Genomic DNA, 6000 nt, shown 5'->3' on the forward strand with positions numbered 1-6000 from the left:
ACACTGTCAAACGTCCCTCTCATCCCTCTCTGATTGGACAGTTCAATACAATTCCTTAATAATATTTGTTGTTATTGCGTTATTAATATTACTGTCCTTTTTATGCGCATGTGTCAGTGGGGATCCTCATGTTACTTTTTGTTCCGATGTTGCGGGTAATATTGTTCCAAAGTGTGACTTGGGTTTTATATACCGGTATATCTTGATTTCTATCCGTCTGTTGCCGATGGTAGTACTCAAGTGTCAACACGGTTTCTCATGTTCCTTCTTCCGAAGGTCTGCCTGTCACTCAGAATAGGAATGAATTAACAGAAGGAGTGATTCGGACTCTGTCCGAGAAGCAGTGGGCAGACCATGCATTTTTTTTTTATTTTGGGCTTTACCTAAAGTCATGTGGGACGTCACCAGGATGTCCCTGACAGCATAGCAAAGCAACCTCCATTGCTGAATGACTTGTTTGGTTATATTTCTAGGAACTTATTGAAATGTGACTTAAACTTCTGTGAAAATTATTCAGCAAACCAATATAGGAACAGTACAATGTAACTATGTTAGGATTTAATCTTTTTTATGCTAGTCATATAAACTGACATTTTTTTTGTTTTGACCAGCATGCTGCAATAAATAAAAATATATATATATATATATATATATATATATATATATATATATATATATATATATATATATATCTATTCTGTGTGTGTGTGTGTGTGTGTGTGTGCGTGCAACAGCAGAGGTACATGAAGATAGATATGACTGTAGCCAGGCAAGGGATGTGCCTGAGATGCCAAGGATGGGGTGATCGACAGTGTCAAAAGCAGAGGAAAGATAGAGAAGAATGAGGATAGAGGAAAGTCCAGCATGGGAGGAGTTGGCCAGATGGTTCTGGACAGTAAGGAGGGCAGTTTTGGTGGAATGGGCCAGACGGAAGCCAGATTGAAATCGGTGGTGGAGGGGGCTCATCTGGGGGAGAGACAGGAGGTGGAGACAAATAGTGCTGATTTTGGTGATGAAATATTGAGAGAGGTCATTAGCCATGTCCTGAGGGTCGGGAGGGACCTTTTCGGGGGGGGGGGGGGGGGGGGGGCAGAGTAGCTTGTTAAGGTTTGAGAAAAGCTGTCAGGATGTGAGGCCAGAGATGTAGTGAGGGTTAAAAAATAGGCGTGTTTGGCTAGTTCCAGAGCAGAGAGGAATTTAGAGAGAAAAGAGTAGAAGGCTTAGAGGTTGGAAAGGAAGGGGGAGGACTTATAGAGTTGTTCAGTAGGGCGCAAGATACGGCAATCTGTTTTAAGGGCAGGGGTAAGCCATGGTTGGGGAGGCCTAAGTGAAGGAGAGGAAGGGCGTGTGGGTGCAAGGGAGTTGAGAGAGGAGGATAGTGCAGGAGTTAGGAAGGTAGAGGCTAAGTCCGGGTGAAGGGAGGAGAAATCAAAGATCAGGGGAAGAAGTGAAGAAGAAATGGAAATCAAGGAAGTGGCGTCTAGGGTACAGAGATTACGGCAGAGGATAGGGAGTACAGGGGAAGGGGTGAGAGAGGGGTAGGGAGAGTGTGAGAGAAAGGATGAAATGGTCAGAGGGAGGTCAAGGGGAAGTTATGATGGAAGATGATGCTTTACAACCAGAGAGGAAGAGAAGGTCAACAGTATTACCAGAGGTGTGGGTAGTGGGGGAGGGGAGAAGCAGGAGGTTAAACGAGTTGGTGAGGAGGAGGCAGAAGCAATGGGGGAACAATGTAGGTGGAGATTGAAATCACCCAAGACAATGAATGGGTGGGAGAGGGGGAGAAGGGAGGAGAGGAGGCAGTCGAGGTGGTTGAAAAATGAGGAGGGGGGCCGGGAGGACATTAATGACAAGGAAGGTAATGCGGTGGAGGAAGGTAAAGGAGGTAAGTTGGTACTGAAAAGGTACTCAAAAGGGAAGGTGGTAGTTATTGTGTGGGGAGGGGCAGGGGTCCAGGAGGCTGGCGTAAGTAATCCAGTACTGATGCCTTTACCAACTGGGCAGGGGGTCTGGTAGAAGGTGGAGACATAGGAGGTATAGGCAGTGGGGGCAGCCTTGTTAAGGGGTGTGATCCATGTTTCGGTGAGTGCAAGGACATCAAGGTGGAGGGAGAGGAACACATCTAAGGTGACTGCCAGCTTATTGCAGACCGAACATTCATTCCAGAGGCCTATTTTTATTGGGGAGTGGTCGTAGGGAGGTTCATGGACTGGGGAAGTGAGTTGATGATGAGGGAAGGGAGTTTCTACTGGGGGGGAGAGGTAAATCAGGTTTGAGGGAAGGGAGCAACGTGGGTTGGTCACTATGTAGCAGGGAGAGATTGGAAGGAGGGGGATGTGATAAATAAGGAGGGGACTGGGAGGCATGGAGGAATAAGGAGTAGGGACCAGGGAGTAGTTGTGATCGAAATAGATCAAGGTGACAGGGGCAAAGAGAAATGGGGCGAGGAGTAGAATGGTGGAAGGAGGGGGAACAGTGCAGGGAGAAGGGGATGGGGGGGGTGGGGTAGGGACATAGGGATGAAGGACTCTCTCTCACAGAGGCAGAGAAGTTGAGAAATCCTGAGTGCTCTCATCTACACATTACATTAACAAGTTGATGTCTGTTAAAGGCTTTAAGCAAGATTTTAATAGAACAATTACAAATGCCAATGTTTACCGTGGCAGAGCAGTAACATATTCACAGAGGTGAAAGGGTTTATTTTTAAAATATTTTTCTTCCATATTGTAATGGAGTGATGGTACGAGTTTACCCCCACCCTCAATCACAATATCCTCTCAGGAACAAAGAGGTTTTTAGAATACAGGAAAATGCAACAGGTGTTCACAGGTATGCATATTTATTATGACTGATTTACATTGTGTGGCATTACTTCTTGTATAAACGTATCTCCATCTATTCCAACAGTCTGATACTTTTTTGTATTTTTTTTTTTTAATTGCCTTGTACCAGTTGCTTAATATTAAAAGAAAATGAAAAACAAAACGGTTTCTTTGGTAAGTAGTTTTTTTGTTTCCTTGAGAAATAATGTTGCACAAAAGCCAAAAGCTTTAAAAAATTGAGCCCAAATAGCATTTTATAATGGCAACAATTTAGAGTTGACAATTATTAATCAATAATAATTCCTGATAAATGGGCACTAACATCTGGCAATACCTGATATGCGCAATAAAGGAAAATAGTTACACATTTATATTGATTTCCACAATGCTGTGTCTCAAGACAATCTATAGAATGGGCATTTTGCATCACCCAGGCAACAGTCAGCATTATAGTGGAACTGGTGAAGGACGATATGCAGCCAAAAATTAATTACATACTGCCTGCTGTGCCAGTGGGAAAAAAAGAGTGGTGATTTCTCTTTATAGGTTGGCAAAAAAACAAATTCTTATGATGGATGACTTTTGCACTATCCTGTTTTTCAAAGCATTTCTCCTTAAAATCTGGTAGCTCCCAGTACTTGAAAAACCATTTTTGTTTTGTTTATGGAATTTATTATGTATTTATCCAGAAACACACTGAAAATGTGTGTGTGTGTGTGTGTGTGTGTCTATATATATAATTTATTTATTGCAGCATGCTGGTCAAAACAAAAAAAATATCACTAGCATAAAAAAGATTAAATCCTAACATAGTTACATTGTACTGTTCCTATATTTGTTTGCTGAATAATTTTCACAGAAGTCACATTTCAATAAGTTCCTAGAAATATAACCAAGACATATCACACGCAGATTCCACACGTCACCCGCAACAACTCATATATATATGAGTTGTAAAAATGTTACTACTACTTAGGTTGACCTTCTTAACTTTAAGTACATGTTCAATTCCAGTGTCCTATAATACGTAATTCTTAACTAAATAATCTTTAATGGGTACTCAGAGCATGGCCAAATATTGCAATATCGCAGTTGACATATTGCAGCAGTTTATGTCTCACTGACTGATTTTTTAAATTGCCATCTATGCAAGCATCTGTGGGAATGCTCTACTATTGAAAGGTTACAATCAGTTACTAGACATGCATAGCACACATTAGTGATTTTTTAATGACTGTGCCCATGGACTGCGTTGCAGATAGTTAAGGAGAAAGTAAAGGCTTAATGAACTTTAAATAACTAAATGTTAACAACTATTTCACCCACTGATGCCAGAAACACACCTGCCTGTATCCGTTCGCATATTATATTTAAATATAATACATTTATTAGGCATCACCTTCAGGGGAGTTAACACGTTTTTGTGAAAATGTTGCTGCTATCTTCAACTGCTAGTTTTTCATATTCTATATATTGTAGCGTTTTCGGTCCTAGCAAGATGGTGGAATCAAGAGAAGGGACAATAATCCATTTTTGGGGTAGGTCAAGACCCGTATTTATTTAGAAGTAAATGAGGTGACAAGAAAGTGGTCCGGTAAGGGAGGTTGGAGAACACACACACACACAAACAAAGACACAAGACTGAGGCCAGTTCCTCTCAGTCTACTTCAATTCCTCTCTAGCCTCTGGCCTCTCCCCTCTTCGCCTCTGTCTCGCTCTGGTCTACTCTGGCAGTGGTCTCGCTGCCCCACTCACTCTTCCCTGCCAGTTGCATCCCATCCCTATTCTTCCCTCTTGTCTGTTACCACTTGTAATCTCAGGTTGTTTTCCCCTCCAATTAATGATCTTTTAATGTTTGTTTATTTTTGTCATGTTGTTTCTTTCTACTCTCACCCAACTGCCACACCCATGACGATGCCTTGCCCCCAGTTGTCCCCTTAGCCAATAGGGTCGCTCTCCTGGTGTCACCCCACTAGTGGAACCTCAAGGAGACCGTAAGCCCTCTCAAGATGTTATACTATTTTTATATGTACGCCTCCAGGGAAGTATCTTTGACCCATGACGTAATATATCTACAAAATTGTGCTCATTTTACTTTTTTGTTTCTGGATGATGAAGACCTAACACCCACAGTAGATACATTGGCTTAATACTAAACTATTACACTGTATATAGTAGTAATAAAATGACATTTAGAAATGCATTTAGAAAAATCTTAGCAATGTCTTTATATGTTACACTGCTCTGGGAGAAAGAGGAAAGTGATCAAGCATCTCATCACAGTGTTTAAAAAAGGCAAGTAGCTATAACAAGCAGAGTTGAATGCCCAGACTTGACAGATAAGGCTATGAAAATGTAATTTAGAACAGACTTTAATTTCCAAAATAACTTGGCTTAATATCAATTCTATGAAACTGCAAAAAAAGATTTCTGGAGTGCTACCTCCCGTTTGGGAGAATTACTCTGGTAAATCAAGTTTGTGGCTGAAAAAAAATGGCCAAAGAGAGGGATAGGGTAAATCTATATATATATATATATATATATATATATATTATATATATATATATCATAAGGTATATATATAAGTTGTTAAGTCATAATTCATAGATGGTACAACTAGTTCGGTTTTCAACAATTCAGCTATGGTGATCTGATATGTTGATCAGTTTCATTATATACCTGCAAGGTTATTTTTAATTAATGAGTCGTAAGATGAATTAGTTGAAACAGTATTCATTACTAACGACATGACACCCAACTAATGACATTTGAAAAGCAATCTGGGCAAGAGCAGTAAAACACACTATTAACCAACCAGCCATGAGGTATTTTGCTTTATTACAACAGCTTAGATTCACTCGTGTACCAATTCTCTGCACATGGAAATCACATTTTCACTAGTAATCTTCAAAAAAAGCACAAGTACTTTACGCTGCCAACATATGTAACTGAGCTTGGATGACTCAGGTTCGATTTGCCCTTTTATAATATAGACCCAAACACAGAGAAGTGGTTTTAAAGCGGTGACGTGCTTTTTAATAAACAAAGAATCAAAACAGAAGAAAATAAACACCTAGCACTATTCGAGCACTAACTAAACACACACTGGAACACTACACTAACAACCGGACAGCTAGGCTGTTTACCGGCTGAAAAACCAAACACACTCACACACAGT

This window comes from Polyodon spathula, chromosome 14, assembly GCF_017654505.1.
Source record: "Polyodon spathula isolate WHYD16114869_AA chromosome 14, ASM1765450v1, whole genome shotgun sequence".
NCBI lineage: Eukaryota > Metazoa > Chordata > Actinopteri > Acipenseriformes > Polyodontidae > Polyodon > Polyodon spathula.